The following is a 16,469-nucleotide window of genomic DNA, read 5'->3' as shown; positions in this document are numbered from 1 at the left end:
TTAGCCCCTGGCTCATTCCTCCCTCCCAGCGCGAATCCCAGCCGCCCCCTCCAAGTTTTCCGCGGCCGCCGAGCGGGGACGAGCCCGGGGAAAGGCGCCCAGACTCGGGGAAGGGAAGGGGTCTGGCCGCCCCGGGTGTGGTGAGGCGGGCGCGGTTGGGTCAAGCAGGAAGGCGGAGGGACGGAGCGGGGGTGTCCTGGGCCCCGCTGCCCCCGCCGGGCTGTACGCGGGGGCGCCGCAGCCGGAGCTGTGCCTGCCGCAAGCAGCGGCCATCGCGGCCGGCCACCCCCGTGCGCCCCTCCGAGGACGGAGGGGTGGGGGCAGAGGAGGCGGAGGAAGCGGCAGCGGCGCCAGGAACAGGGAGGCGGCGGCACGGCGAGGGAGGGAGTTGGAGCCGAAGCCGGGCCGGGCCCCGCAAGAGCAACAGCAGCGCCAGCTCCTCCTCCTCGGTGAGTCCCGCTCCGCCGCCCCGCGAGGCTGCTCGCCGCCGAGCCCGGATGCCGGCGCAGGCCGGGCCGCGCCGCCGAGGTGCCCGGGGAGAGGCCCGCGCTGGAAGCGGGACACCGCGGCCTCCGCTGGGTGAGCGTCCCCGGGACAACGGGCGCGCCGCGGCCCGTCTCCCCTTATCCCTTTCCCCGGTGGCCGCGGAGGGAGAGCCGGCGGATGGGGACGGCGTGGTTCGCGGGTGCCCGCCGCCCTCCTCTTGAGCCGCGGCCCTGGCCTCCTCTCCCTTTGTTTGCTCGGCTCCCCGAGCCTGCGGCGGCGCCAGGCCCTGCGGAGGCACCGGGGCCGCGGCGCGGCCTGCAAGGCGGGCGGGCTGGCGGGGAGTATTGTCGGGCCCGGGCTGCCGAGGCGCTGCCCAGCCCCCGCCGTGACAGGAGGGGACCGGGGCCGGCCTCTCGCCCTCGCCAGCCGCGGCGGTGGGGCCCGCCGGCCTCTCTCCCTCCTCCCCTGGGCAGCTGCCCAAATGCACCCCGCTCCTACCCGTGCCGTTACCGGGGGCAGCTGAATTGGGCGGATCCACCTGCCCTGAAACCCGCCTTCAGTTTTGGGTTGGGGGGTGCGGTCCCCATCTCCAGCAGGGCGGGTGTCTGGAGGTGGCGGTTTGGGCAGCCGCTGCAGGGGCTTGTGCGGCTGGGGAGCCCCGGGGCAGCGGGTGTAGCGTTGTTGTGAGGTGAGGGTGTCCCAAGGGCTCCCGAAGGGACGAGCGAGGGAAAGGCTGCTCTCTGTGACAGGAGGCACTTAAAAACTTGACTTCAACTGAAAAACAACACAGTCCCCCCAAACTTTACTGGCTTTCATTGTTCTTCAAGCTGCTTCTTACGTTCTATTTGCCTGATGTTGCCACTTTTCTCAGAAAAGAACTGTTCCTGGCCCATGCCTTCTCGTTTGCTTAAGAAAAAAGCCTTTACAGAACACTGAGATTTTTAAGAGGTGCAGAGAATGATGCTTCTGTGACTTGAGGTGCTTTGCCTGTCTTTCTGCCTTCTTGATTATTTCATCTTCCTATATTTTCAAAATCATCTTAGTTTGGAACGCTTTTTTTGTGTGTATGTGTGGAGTAGGTAACTCTGTTAAAGAGTTTGGTTGCAGAATATACTCCAATCAGAGAAAGCTTCTCTTAAACTTAAAAAATTCTTGTGCCCTTTCGCTATTAGGTCCCAATCCCTTGTTATTGCCTGCCAGGAATGCTTATGCTATGCTCAGTCTCTAATACACCTATAGTTTAAAAATGCCTGCTGCGGGCCTCCTGTCTGCACAAATGTTTGAGGAATAATGCATCTGCATTTCTGTTCTGGGTGGAAAAAATAGTGCTATTTTTGTTTCATGTTAATAAACACATCATTGGATTGTAGAAAGTATGGAAGCTTCAGTATAGTTACAGAAATAGATTACTTAGCTTTGCTGGAAGACTTTATACCACTGGAGAATGTGTAGGTATTTTTGGAGTCTTCTGCAGTAAGGAAGTAATCGTAGCTCACAGTTTTATGTGTAACTTATGAAAGGCAAATTTTAGCTTTTTCAAAATGCTTATATTCATGAAATGTTAAGCAGTACTTGAATGGAGTATTCACTTCCTATTATGTATTTCTTGGTGCTGTGGCATTGCACTGTGGCTGGAACTAAGCAATGACTTAAAGCAGGTTCACCTGTTGTATGCTTAACCAGGCATGTATTCCCTATATCCAGATTTTCAGCTTTAAGCAGATTTTTTAAATTAAAATTGAATGAAATTAAGCCTTGAAAGTATGAATGCTCACAGTGTACTGTTATGTAGTGATACCTGCATTTGCCAACTTCCTGGGAAACTGCAAGGCTATGGAATAGTTAAGAAGAAACACTGTGGTGCTTCCTGAGCTTTTGTGAACCTCTCTTCATCGCACTGCGTATGTGCAGCATCAAAGTGTTTGGATGGATTCAGGAGTCATGATGGATAATCCTAAACTTCCTGAGAACTTGACATACTGAAATGTAAAAAAATACGTATATTAATTTATAATATGCTGTCAATTTCTTTGACCCTAGATTGTGAAGGTGAGTTGAACACCTTGTGTTACTCTTAGAAAGGGATGGTTTGAAGAAATGATAACTTGGTTTGTATTGTTCTGCAAGTAGATTACACCCCCTCCCTCTCCTTAGTGCAGTGAAGGGCTAGAATAAGAGAGTGAACTCTTAATTAAGAGTTTTTCTTAGGAAGCAAGTTAATTCTTTCTGCTCTTCCTTAAGAAATCTTCATAGTCATATGGTAATTTGAACATAAACATTTGAAAGACTTCATCCAGTGGCATTTCCTTGAGTTCATCACATATTTGCTACACTATTGCTGGCAAAACTGAGGCCACAGTCCAGGGTCGTTTCTTACTCAAGTGCTTTATTTGCTGTTGCTTTACTGCCCTCCTGGGCCTACACAGCACTATTTTGGTAGTGTTTGTGTAGTACAACGTGTTGTAGGGAGGTGATAACATAAAGTAGATAGAAAGGAGACTGTTCTCTTGTGGTGTGTGTCTCAGTGTTTTGTTGATAGTGCTTTAATGTGTGTTAGCAACTAATTAGAGGGGTTATCTCAAGTGGTTGTGATGGTCCAAGGAAGAAAATAAGACAGAGGTAGTATAAAAGTAAATGTAACCTAATTGAGGAATGCAAATACTAAAATTTATTGAGTATAAGTTGGCTAGGACTGGGATTGAAATGCAGAACAGAGATTTCGTATGCAATTTAACTGTATATTTTGTAGTAGAAAGTATTAAAATGAAAAGAAATACAGAACTTTTGAGCTTCTTCTTTTTTAACTCTAAAAAAAGCCTCCAAACCAAACAAATAAAGAAACCCCAACAGACAAAAACAAAAAAAAAAAAAAAAAAACCACACCAAAAAACCATAAACAGAAATAGCAATATCTGGTAATGTTCCTTATCCTTATATTTTGATATTTTGCCAAGATCTAATTTCATTCCATCTTTGTGTATGCTTATTTTCCTGGAAATAAATGTCAGTCTTCAGAAAACAATAAGACAATAGATAAACTTGATTAAAAGCTCCCAAGTTCTTACAGCCCCTGTCCCAGTGCCTCTCAATACATTTGTAATAGTAGTAGGCAAGGCAGTATCCTTTAAAAAAAAAAAAAAAAACAACTGGCCTGAAAATTTTCCTTGACGATTTCGGATGGCAAGTTACATACAGTATTTTTTTTTTTTTTTAACAAGAAGAGTGTGTTTGTAATGGAATATTGTCCACGTTTAAAAAGCAACTTCATACCATTCAAACATGCTTCTGATACAGCAGAGGATAAAGATTCACGACACACGGTAGATTCCTTCTTTTGTTGATATTTTTGCTTTTTCCTCTAGAAATAATTGATTTCTGAATTAAAACTCTGTACTATGTAAGTTGGATAAATTTCTGTGTTAAAAATAGTTTAGTTGGTTTTGAAACAAACAGTTAAAAATTAGTAGCTTTGGGGTTTTTGTTGCAGTAGGTTTTTTTTCTCACTGTAGCTAAATGATCTTAAGCTATTGAAAGAAAAACATGTTACCTACTTCAGCCTCTTCTGGTGGTCAAAACCAAAACAAGCTGGCCTTGCATTATTGCCCTGGATGAAAATGGAAAGCTGACTGTATGCAAAGTGTTGTGTAATACATCAAATATATAAAGAAGGTTACACAAACTTTGCTAGAATCTACAACGGCTGAATTTGAAAAGGCAACATGATGCAGTCTGACTTAGTCTGCTTATCGTGAGAATTAAAACTTTTGTATCAAAGTGTTAGAAATTTAGCTCTCTGATTTCTGAAGCTCTCTTAAATAAAAGTTGCTCTGAATTTTTTCTTCTACCTAGTTTTCATTATCTTCTGAACCCTGTTATTGTCATATACAGGCATGCAAACAATAAGCATCTACAACTCCAGATAACTTCAGGAAGTTTTGAGGCATATGGCTTTGCAAATCTTATTTCTATTTATTAGAGTCTAATATGGATTTAAGGACCCATGTTTAGATATTTTTATTTAAAAAAAAAAAATTAGGCTATTATCTGTCATGAAATTTTCTTCTGGAAGATATTAAGATGAAATACTCTGAAAATTATTGGCCCTTTTGTATGTCCCTAACAGTTCATATAACACTTTGGACAGTGAGAAATTCAGTTGTCTTCATTTATGACAAGGATGTAAGCCACATGTTACCTAAAAAATTGTTCCTTGGTTGCTAAATCACCAAGAAAATTGTGCAAATTAAATAAAGTCTTTATTTGTGTAACATGAATGCAGAAACATTGGCTGAGTTTTTGTGCCTCTGTCTTTAGAACTCTGTTAAAGGAATATGAAAAAAATCTCTTTGCTTGCAGGTGACCCCAACCTAAGGATGCAATATATATGGATTTCTGTTCAGGTGCTACTCTCCAAACATTGCTTCCTATTGCGTATATATACAGCACATAGAGCACCAGAAGCTTCCTGTCGTCTGTGAAACATTGTTTTCTTTTGTAATCTACCAAGTGCGGTACCTTGGCAGTTCTAAAAAATCTCAGGTTTGTGAAGTATATGGATTTTTTTTGTTATTGTTATAAACACCAAATAATTTTTCTGTAAACTGCTGTAAAACAGTTTTGGATGAGAGCTGTTTTCTCTGCCAGGTGTAAATAGTAGATGTTAGTTTGGTGGTTTTGTTTTGTGGGCATTTTGTTTTGTTTTGGGTTTTTTTAAGAGTTCATTAAGTGGTCTCTAGTTAAAAAACATTAACAATGAAAATGAACCTGTATGTATTGTTAGCTAAATCATACAGATATGTGGTGTTTTCCTTTGCTTCCCAGTGCAGTGTATAATTAGCAACTGTATTTGTATTATTTAACTTGGATGGTATATGATACTGATCTGTAAGAGGACTTGTGTAAGATTTGGTGGTCTTGAGTTAATAAAGTAAATGTGCCTAGTAGATAAATTGATTTTTAGGATTTGAGATTGCAGATTTAAAAGCTTTGGTATTGTTCCTCAAGGATATTCTGTATAACTTAATAAATAGAGTGCTACATTTGATGACAAAATTGTTGGAAGGTGAGGTTCCAGTCAGACTTGCTTTTACAGTGTGTGATCTCTGTTTCTCTTGAGTAGTTTTATTTTTAATTAATTTTCACGTTCTCTGGTAAATGTGCTAAAACAGCAGTTTGTAGGAGTCTTGAGTAGGTGATTGTTTTTCCTTCTCTAAAGCAGTCTGCATTCCTCAAAAAGGTTGAGAACAAATCAGTAGGCTACTCCAGACGTTTCTGAAGCATGTTTATTTGATCCCAAGATGTCTCTGATACAGTGGTCAAGCTTTATTTCTTTTTTTTGTTGCTTGTGATTTAGGGAATCCTGTCTCCCCTGACTTTGTCTCAGTAAGTGTTACAAGACCAGGTAATTACAAGCTATAATGCCAGCTGTGTTTTTGGCGTCAGTAATAGGTTTTAATACCCTTGGAATCCCTTTTGGTTGGTAATCTGGTATCAGATTAGAAGGTTTAATAATTGTAATAGAGAAATGAAAAAGAATGGCATCAGGTAAAGGTTTTTGATTACAGAAGGTGTACCTTCCAGGATGAGATTTGTGGAAACTACTCCAAAAACAGTGTAGGAAGCTTGTCAGGACGGCACTCTTCATTCAGGAGCTGGTGGGAACTGGATGAGTGAGGAATTCTCGGCGGATTCACTAACAGAAGCTGTTTGTGCAGACATACTGGTTTGGGTGAAACCCGCACTGGGCAAGTTTTCCAGGCTGGAATTTTGGTCAGCCTGAGGAGACTGACTCCAGAATAGTTGGTTTGTGCATTCAGAGGTACAAGTTGCCAGGTTATGTATAAGATCTCAAGTCTGGCTCTGTGTAAGGTAGATGCCTGCTGGCTTTTTTTTTCTTTTTTTTTTTTTCTCCTCCCTGTTCTCTCTTCAGTGGAAGACAGAGGCAAATGAATGCTGATCCAGTGCTCTCTGAAACATTGACTTTTCTCCTTTTCTTGGCCATTGAAAGAAAGAGCTGTTGTTTGTTAGTAAGTAATGTTGAGAAGTAATAAAGGGCTTGCCATAGGCCCTTGGCATGATTTTGTGCAAAGAATCTAGTTACCTGGGAAAACACTTAGATGTAAATATTCCACGGTCCTTTACTACAAGGGATAAAAGAAAGTCTATACTGACCAAGTCACTAGTCTTATTTGCAGTCTAAATCTTAAAAGAAGACTGTGAAGGCAAGCTGTTACCTCAATACTGACTCAAATGTCCTGTGTATTACAAAAAGAAATGCTTTTTGGAATCTGCTGTGTTTTAGATTTTGTGTGACATGGAAAACAGGAACGGAAATTCTCTGTATCTGCACTGAAAAAATATGTCTACTCTCTTTTTAAATTGGGCTAATAAAGATTTTAGTTTTATTTATAGCGTGTATAAGTTTAAATTTGTGTCGGAGAGAACAGGAGAAAAACCAGTGTGCATGTACATGACTATTTCTTTCATGTTTGAACTTTCAAGCTTAGCTAGCTTTCGCAGCTGGGCTTCTATACTCCTGTCTGCAGAAATTTGACCTTGCTCTGGGGAAAGCTATCTTAGGGGCTTGGAGCTTGTGTAAATCTCATAGAGCATATTAACTTCATGTAGACAGTGAAAACGTTATCTTTGATCCTGCATGCAAGAATTTATACACCAAGGTGAAGTTGCTCAGTGTAAGGCCCCAATTCTTCATTTGCAAGATAAACATAATGTACAATGAGTGGTCCTATGGTTTTAAATGACTGATCACAGTTAATTAATATTTCCTGGGTTGGTACTGAATATAAACAAAATCAGATTGTTTAGGGCTGTGTGGAAAATTATTTTCTGCTTCTGTTGAACATTATTAAAAAAACAACCAACCAAACGAAAAAAACAAACAAAAACACACAACAAACAAACACCACCACAAAAAACCCCCAAACATAACTAAAACTGAAAGTCTTCCAGTGTGCATCAGGGCGAAACAGTGTATGTCTAAAAACTTCAGCTAACGTATTCTCCATCAGATTTGCTGGTTGGGGTAGTGAGACATTTCTGTCTGCAGGTGATTAGAGTGTAGGAGTAGAAGGAGGAAAAGTTCCTGATCTTAATCATGAATAATTAAGAGTCTCCTTAGTTTTGACCCAAAATTAGAAAATTTGCATGTAGAGTAAGCTTTGTCAGAACTGGTATAGTCCCCTAAAAAGGTGTTATTCTGACAAATCAGGATTTCATAAAGGAAAAAAAAGGTGGTTAAGCAGCTTTGCCCATGCAGTCAAAAGTATATTCCCATTCTGGTCAGTGCACTAGTTGTGCAGTGTTAATATATGTGCTTTTGTGAAAGCACCCCTTGGACTTAAAAGGACTGTCAATTCAGATAAACGTATTTAATGTTTCACCTTCTGTTTTAAGGGAAATAATGTAATTCTGTGAGGTTAGACAGAGATAATACTCTCTGTACTGGTGTTTTACCTTGTTTTATTTGACAGTACTTTGAGCACAGCTGTGTGGCCTGTTTCCCATATATGGATAGGCTCTAAATCATAAAGAAGATAATTAGTTTACTCTTTGTTCTTATTAAGCCTTCTCCCAGTGAAAGTGGGGATGGAAATACTTTAAATAAAATGTGTTTTTACTTTCTCGCTTTCCCAAATGCAGAAGTTGGATTATTCTCTGCAGTGGGTCCTTAGACCTTGGAGGAGCAGCCAGGCTGTCTGTGAGGGCAGGTGCCCAGTGGGACTGCTATGCTGCTGATCCAGGTTCTGCTGCCAGAGTGTCTTCCAGGAGTGGCTGCTTAATTACAAGAGGTACTCTGTGAGGAAAGAGCTTCCCTCTTGGGCACCCACCTGACTGAAGATCTCCTGATCTTTAAACAGAAAGAAGGAAAAGAAGGAAGTCTTCTCCTCGCTCCTCCCCGCCCCCCCCTTTTTTTTTTCTCTCCTTTTCCTTGTGGTTTGTTGTGTTGTGCTAGCTTGTCTGTAGAATAAACCCTGCTTTCTGTTTCACTGATTGGATCTGTGTTGCTGACCGTGAAAGACTGACCTTCAGTAGCCAATCCTATTTGACATTCTGTGTATAAAATTGGTTGGATTTGAGGTTGACAGTGATCCTAACCTGATCTTCCTGTATGTGGTTTGACAGAGGTACTAACTTTCTCTAAGTGAGGAATATTCACTTTAAAGAATCATGACAGTTAAGAAGGATAGTTTTCAAATGTCTTTCTTAAGGTTTTATTCTTTCAGAAAGCTTTAAAACTGTTTTAACTTTGTTTAGCAGTTGACAGGCTTGCTTATGAATCACATAGAATCCAAGGGAGGAAAGAAAATGCTGGAGATCCTGGAAATAGAGTGTATTGAAATAAGGATTGCAATAAAAATAATTTGGAGTTTTAATAGTAGAAAAGAGAAGAGAACGTTATTATGAGCCTTCTTCAATCTTGTTTTTGCATGCTGTGCTCCTAAGAAACCTGACAATACATGACCCTTTTGTTTTGCATGAAACTCATTTTCTGATTCTGAAGATTCTGAAACTGATTTCAGAATCAGTACTGTAGCTTTAAATATAATATTATTGTTTATTTAGGTATTGGTTCATCAAGGTGAACATGTGAGTATTTCTGTTTAAATAATCTGGTTTTCAGTGCTTAGAATTTTGGAAGGGTGAAACCTCAACCCCCATGAGCCTTTCCATCCCTCAGCCCCTCCAAATTTGATTGTATTTAGAGGACCTTAAAATAATGGAGTACTTCAAAAATGAAGATGCAGGAAATAGGGAGCTTGTGTACTTATAAAATATTATCAAAGCTGGTAATTTTATGGTAAACACTTATTAAGTGCAAATTGTGGAGGAATAGACTTTTCAAACAAAAGGAATACTTGGATTTATTTTCAGATTAGTTGTTGAAAGGCAGTTTAAATTCTGTCTTGTATCCATCAGAAGTGATTTTTTTTTTTCTCACTTCAGAATGTACCAAATAAATCCCCTATAATTAATCACTTTCCATGTACTATTAGCTTTTCAGAAAATTGGATTAATTTTTTTTTAACTTTGTGGATTAAGTTGTTTCTGTGTTGTACTAACTTTTGACTGCCATTGTTTGAAAGACTCTTTAGTGTTTATCACTTTGTCTCTTGAAAAATGACATTGGTTTATGTAGTAGTAATGGGAAATTGTAAAGTTTCTTCATCAGTATGAGGTACTAAGTCACTTGAAGTTTTAATTTTTACTTTCAGAAAAAAAAGATTTTGGTTTAAAAAAGACAAAAGTTATTCATACCTCCTTTTAGAGTACTTCTAATGTTATGATTTATGTATATTCAACAAGACTGTTTAAGGTACTTAAGTAATGTGGAACATGTTTATTTTTCTAGATGAGGTGGTTCTCTGAGGCTTGAAGTACAGGTGCTTAAACGCACCATGAAGTTAAAAGTCTATTTGGTAACTATTATTTATGGATAAAGCCTTTCTACAAACTATGACTGACACCACCCCTCCCTCCCTTTTCTGTACCTTGAATTCCAAGAAAATAAAATCGAGGGATGATTGAGGGATGATTTATGGTTTTGATCTTCTGTGTCTCTTTGACAGATGGATTGCGGTTTTGCTCTCGTGCTCTTGGATCACAGTTGTAAGCAATTGTGCATAGGTAAAGCAACTCTGTAAAAGCTAGCTTTAGGAGAAACCAGCTGAGGATCTCACTGGTGCTCTGGCATCCTCCTGGGCAGAGACACTTGACTGAATGACACTACCAGTGGCCTTAATTGTGGTTGTGAGTGTTGCCTGTATTGTTCTTGTTGCTATTAGGTTCATAACTGTGTTTATCCAAGAATATTTGATTAGCATCCACTTTGTTAGATCTAACATAAGCTTTCATGAGTATTTAGATGCTTAATAAAGTGTACATATCTTGGTAACTCCAACTTTGATTTATTTTTTTTTTTTTTTTTCTCCCCCTTCCTGCTGGAGTCCAGTAGGTGTTTTTAATTTATTTACTAGTTGCAAACTTTGTCCTATGGACATTAGTCTAGTATTGTACATATAGCTGCTTCAACTAGTTGGGCAGAAGTAAGACAGCTGAGGGGGAATCTGAGTGTTACTGTGACCCAGATCCATTTTTGACAGCCTGAACCTTTACCAATGCATAATCCTACAAGTTTTATGACAGAATTATATTCACTTGGAAGAAGTTATTCATAACGTTTTTCTGATGAAGTTATTTATGCAAACTTTTCCCTTTGGATTAAGTTTTCCCTTCTATTAAGTACTATCAGAGCCTAGACCAAACCAATACTAGTCTCAGTTGAACTGCATCTTATTAAATAGCATAGGTGTTCCTGAATACAAATAAGGTACAAATATAACTACGTAAGAGGGAGTTCCTTACACCTGAAGTAAGGAAAAATGCTCTTTTACCTTTAAAATTGATTCCAAAGTATGTGTTAATGAAGTATGTTGTTGTCACTGTTACTTATTGGGAACCACGTAATCGGTGGACATTGGGCCTAGCATCATATGATAAACAAAATTTATCTGCAATTAAATATGAAATTAAATATAAAAGTATAGCAAAAAATTCCCTTGTCATTTGCAGATACAGGTTTCATAGGCTGCAAGCAGTATGTCCCAGTGATGTAAAATACAGCTGTAGCAGCTTGGTAACTAGAGCCCCCAGTCAGAATGTAAGATAGCCAAATAAATTCTCCACTTCTTTCTGTATGAGAACTGCCTTGAACAACCTCTTGGCTTCTCTGTAGTGTGGAAAGTTTTCTATTTCTTCTTTTAAAGCTGTTCTACAGAGTATTAACTGAGCTGAATAAGAAAGGGAATGTTTTCTCATCCCAGTGCAGTAAGCAACTGGCTTGAAGAGGGAAAACCTGGGCCTGACTTTCTGGCCCAATTCATCCTGTATCTGAAACTGCTTCTGCACAGTAGAGTATCTTAATCAAGACTAAGTAAGAATTTCCGTTCCACAATGGCTAGGACCGCTATCCAAGTTGCTAGAATTTGTAGTTAGATTTCCCCTGCTGCAAGCTCCTTATGTGATGCAGAGGGATACTGTGGTTGTTCATGCACTTCTCATGATGTCCAGAAAGAGGTTATTCAGCATTTTATTGAGCATGATTCTGTGAGCTAACGATGGACAGTTTGAGAACATGACTAAGGAGGCAGGTGAAGGCGTAGCCATGAGGTATAGCCTGGAGGTAGAGTGCAGTTCATTGGTACAGATCTGCTAACACTAAGTACTTCTGCTTTTATATGCAAAAATAAGGCTAAGCGCTACTTAGGCGTTTTTAATTAAAAAAAAATAAAAAAAATCCCTCTGAAATTTTGGTACTTCCTAGAATAGACAGCTCTGTGTATGTGAAGGGAGAAGGGTTTTGATGAAAAACTTTTTGGGTATAGGATGCTTATCTCTTTAGAGACTTAAGGAACCTGACTCTCCTAGAATGCTCTGAGTACTTGCAAATCCTTTTGATTTTTGGAGGAGTTGCTTATGCTTAGGTACTGAAAAAAGTCTGAATTTGGACAAAAATCAGATGTTTTATCTATATTTTAGGTGACTGGTTGTAGTTCTGACCTTTGCAGTTTGCCAAATGTAATTTGCTTTGAATTTTATTTTTGGAAAGCAGGCCATCAGCCTCAGAGTGGTTGTGTTGCAAGGAGAATGTGGTAGGGCTTGTGAGAATACTCTGTGCCTCATGGGAGACACCAATTTAGCAAACTCAGGAGTTTATGTTGTATAAAGCTTAAACAATGGACAAAAATACTGTTGGCCTCTTTGTTACTCTGAATTTACTTTCTTTGAAGGTTGCACTTTCATTAATAGTTTAGAAATAACCTTGGAGGGTGTTGGGTCCCTTTAGGGGGCAGAGGACTTTTTTGTTTGTGGGGTTTTTTTGTTGTTCGCCCCCCCCCCTCGTCTGTACCTTGCTGTGTTTTGTTTGTTTGTGTTTTGTTTTTTCTTTTATTTTCTTTGCTTTTTTTTTTTTCCCTGTGTATTTTTAACTCCTTTAGAGGTACATCACTGATGGATCTTCTGATCATCTTCTGGTTACCTGATACTTCTTTGTACTGTAAGATGGGTGATTCATTCACTTACTGCTTTGATAGATGAAACAGTTGGTCTGAAAAGACTTTGTAAAATATCTGCTGAATTGTAAAGTTTTAAAAGAAAGTCAGGAAGTTGAATAATGACTAAATAGAGGACAGTGATAGAAGGTATCTTGAATGGTTGGGTATGTCTCCACAGGATGATGAAACCCAAGGCCTTGTGTTTGTCTTATTCCTGCATTGTCAGCAAACCCTTGAAAGCTTTACCTGATCTCCTTCAGTGGGTGACAATTTGCTGTTGCAATCAACTACTGGAGTTGCAGTAGTTTGGTTCTGTTGTCATCTTATACTTACATTGAGAGATGGAGGATATTTCAGATTTAAGTAGGTATTTACTCAAAACCCCAACGAGTCAACCCCCACCATCCCCTCCCATCACTCCACATTATGAAAATTCAGAATGCAGGTCTCAGAATTAAAGGACCTTAATTTGGCCTGACTGTGCATGTTGTTCAGCCTACAAATCCATCATAAAAAGTGGAAGTTGAGCTCTTAGTGTTCCAGCTCATGAAGTGTTGAATACAGCATTGAGTGCCTGTGCATTAACATTTAAGTGTCAGATAAAGAGACAGCAAAAGTTTTTTTTTAATGAAGCAAATAATTCTGTCTGTGAGCTCTGGAATTTGGAGTTTAATTATTATTCTGTAAGTAAATTATGGGACCCTACATTTTAAAGGGTGGTGGGGAGTGAAATTAATGTAAACATTTTTGTTCTGTATGTGAGGCACGGAGGAGAACTGCTCAGGCAACTCTTCTGGCTTTTTTCAACTTCTGAGTTCTTGAACTTTAGACCTTAATGAAATGATTTACTGTGTTTCCTATATAAATAGTTCAGATAAAGGATATAAAATGAATTTCCTCAATATGCTGTTGTTCACAAGGGAAAACACAAAGGATTTTATTCACTGACAGAAGTTGTCTAGTATTATTTTAGTGATTATATTCTAAATTTTCAAGAAAGTAATGTTGCTAGTGTAACTTAGTGATCACATTGGGAATAAGGACTCTTAAATTAATATGATACATAGAAAATGGTTTTAATTTTTAATATATTTTGCCAGTGTTTTATTAGCACAGTGATATAAAAAGTATCACCTAAGCCTTTCTCTCTTTAACTGCTAATCAGAAGTTAAAGACAAATCGCAGTAGCAAACCACTTGTGCTTCTAATGAACATTGGTGATATCTTGAGAGTTGGAGGTAAACATTTTTTCTGTTACTGACACTGTAAATTAGCCAATTAAAAAAAAAAAAACAACAACAACAAACAAACAAACAAACAAAAAAAACCCAAACCAACAACTTATTCATATAGACTTATTTTATTACTAATTGCTGATTTGAAGTATCATTACAACGAAACAGTTTTGTGAAATGTGTCTCTGTGAGGAATGGAGTTGTTTCATGCCACATTCTTCCTTGGTTTTGGAGACACTTGAGCTCCAGAGAAAGCTTTTCTTATATTTAGAAATGTCTGTGCCTTGGATTTTTTAATAGATATATGAAATATATGGATTTTTGCTAGAGCTGCTCTCTCAGTTGAGACACTACCTCTCTGTTTATTTGATACAACTCCATTGTGCAGCCCTGAAGGGGCTGGAGGGCACACAGACAGAAGGAGCCTTGGTTGGTTGAGCTTTGTTTATATAGGAAGAAATGCGAAAACAAACTGCAATCTTTGAATGCAAATATAATGCTAAACTTTTGGGAACTCCCTAGGGAATTCATTTTCTTGAGTCTGTATTGTGTTATAGTATTTTATCTAGTTATTATTTTCAAGGATTGGAAAGTCCTTGGTTTACTAAAAGTAACTGTTATTTAAATGTAGCCAGTGCTTTTTCACCCCAGGTACTTCATGTTTCACTGACCATCTATTTCTCTTTCAATGCGTTATACTTCATGGGTGCACATACTGTCATAGTATATGTATGTTATTTGTGTTAATTGTGTAAATTTGTAGTAAACCAGTTGGTTATTACTTTGGAAAGATGTCTGTATCTTTAATAAAAAATGAATTAACAAAATAATGTGAATTTCACAAACATATTCTGTCACGTTGCACACCCAGGGAAAAAGGATAATATCAGTTGTCAGTGTTTGTATTCTGTCAAAATTTTCCACTGTTAGAAAGTAAAGGTACCAAGTGATTTAATGTGCATAAAAAAGCAAAGCCATGGAAGTAGGGCTCTGCAGGTTTGAAACTTATTAAATCTTTGAGTTGTATAGCAACTGAATGCCTTGATAGGAGGCAAGTGTTATGCAGTATTGATATTAAACCTCTTTGTATGGTCTGGAGGAGGATGGTGGGATCTTTGTAGTGTATGTATAGAAAATACATTGAATTTCTCGCTGGGCAATTTAGTGAAGAAAGTCCCAGACCAGTGACCAGTCCTTTCCTCTCCATGATTCTGAGGAGTGTCATTAGCTGCTTCTTCCTCCTTGGCATCCTTGGAGATTTCTCTCCATGTGTGAACAGTGCGCAGATGCTGTGGGAAAGATCTTTCTACTTTTATTTCTCTTTTAATTGAGGCATTGTGCTCTCTTTCCCCCCATGCCATAAACGAATCCACTTAATTCTTCCACTTATGTAGAGGGTTAACTGCATTATAAAGGATTGCTGCATCTTAGCTTAAATTGAGAGGATAGAGTGTTATCTCCAAATGAAAGAAAGCTTTTATTATTATTGAAAATGGTGTGGTAGAAGTGGTGGGGGTGATAGCTGCAAAGAATTTGGAGGTCCTAGCTGCTCATATGAATTCAAAGGTTAATTCAGCCCTAGTCAGAAACTAACCTAGCTGAGGTTAATTTGAAGCCACAGGTGCACCCATCATCAGTCCTGAGATCCAAGGCAGAATGGTGGGTACAAGAGCAGTGTATTGCTGGTTGTTCAGGCCTTCTAGAGAAGCTGAAAAATAGGAGAATGAAGCTTACTTTAAGCAAAGGTTCTCCAATTGTAGCATGTGACTGTGCTTGATATGCTGGAAAAGCGGAATCCACTTTTTTCTGTATAGTGAATTCTCAAACCAGTCTCTATTTAAAAAACTTGTTGCAGTTGATTTTGTTTTAGCTCATGTATGTTAGACAAATCTCTGTAGAATAAATTTCTTTTTTAGAGTTTAACAATATTTCTTTCTTATTAGTGGAACAGATAATTACATTTGTATTACTGTTTGAAGAAAAACATGATCTTAATGTAGTTTATAAGTTGTTGGGGTAATTTTACAAAGATTCTTTTTTCTTCTGGATATTTTGAAAATAGTTGTATTACCTTGAAATAACTTGTGCAGATTTTTTTTTTTTCTGGTTTTCCATATCTTTGGCAGGTGAATCTGATTTGTAGGAACAAAGGCCAATTACGTGTTTCTAGTTGTCTGTCAGATAAGCATAAATGGAAGTGAGAAGGTGAGCAGTTTACAACTTGCTGGTCAGCATAACCAGTTTTACAAATATGTGCTATGAAGTCACCTGTTGGCTAGATAGTGTGGCTGGCATGCTGTTTAAAGTAAAAGTTAGGTTTGACTTTTATTTTTTTGGTGTGTTTTTTTGGTTGTTGTTGTTTGTTTGTTTGTTTGTTTGTTTGTTTTCTGTGAATGTGACTTTATAGCTCTCCTGAAATGTTGCTTAGGTTTTTTTAATTTCTGCTTCTCAAGAAGAGTATCCCATGTTGCACCTTAAAAAAAAAAAAAGCATGATGATGATTATCAGTCGTACTTGCTTGGTGCTACAGTGTGTAAATGCTATTGCCTCTCTTTTAATTTTCACATCAAATGAATTGGACAGGCAGAAGCAAACATGATGATTATACCAAATTAACAGCTTGTAATTTAGGGAGAATGGCTACATTAACAACAACAACAACAACAAAGTATTTATA

General features: G+C 39.0%; 1 protein-coding gene across 8 annotated transcripts in view; it reads left to right on the top strand.

Moving 5' to 3' along the window:
• Positions 1 to 311: 311 nt before the first annotated feature.
• The window catches only part of SOCS6 (suppressor of cytokine signaling 6), a 31,342-nt gene continuing 15,184 nt past the window's right edge, over positions 312 to 16,469 (top strand). For 2 of the 8 annotated variants that reach the window (XM_065053041.1, XM_065053039.1), the window contains exons 1-2: positions 344 to 449; positions 4,843 to 5,025. The gene's annotated coding sequence lies outside the window, so the exon portion shown is untranslated. Of the gene's footprint in view, positions 580 to 1,028; positions 5,026 to 16,469 lie in introns of those variants that run through there. The other 6 variants (XM_065053036.1, XM_065053035.1, XM_065053037.1 and 3 more) reach the window with 5 other exon arrangements.

This window comes from Columba livia, chromosome 2 (assembly GCF_036013475.1).
Source record: "Columba livia isolate bColLiv1 breed racing homer chromosome 2, bColLiv1.pat.W.v2, whole genome shotgun sequence".
In the NCBI taxonomy this organism is placed as follows: Eukaryota; Metazoa; Chordata; class Aves; order Columbiformes; family Columbidae; genus Columba; species Columba livia.
Note: the sequence above shows the minus strand (reverse complement) of the source record. Positions and strands in the feature narration are given on the sequence as shown.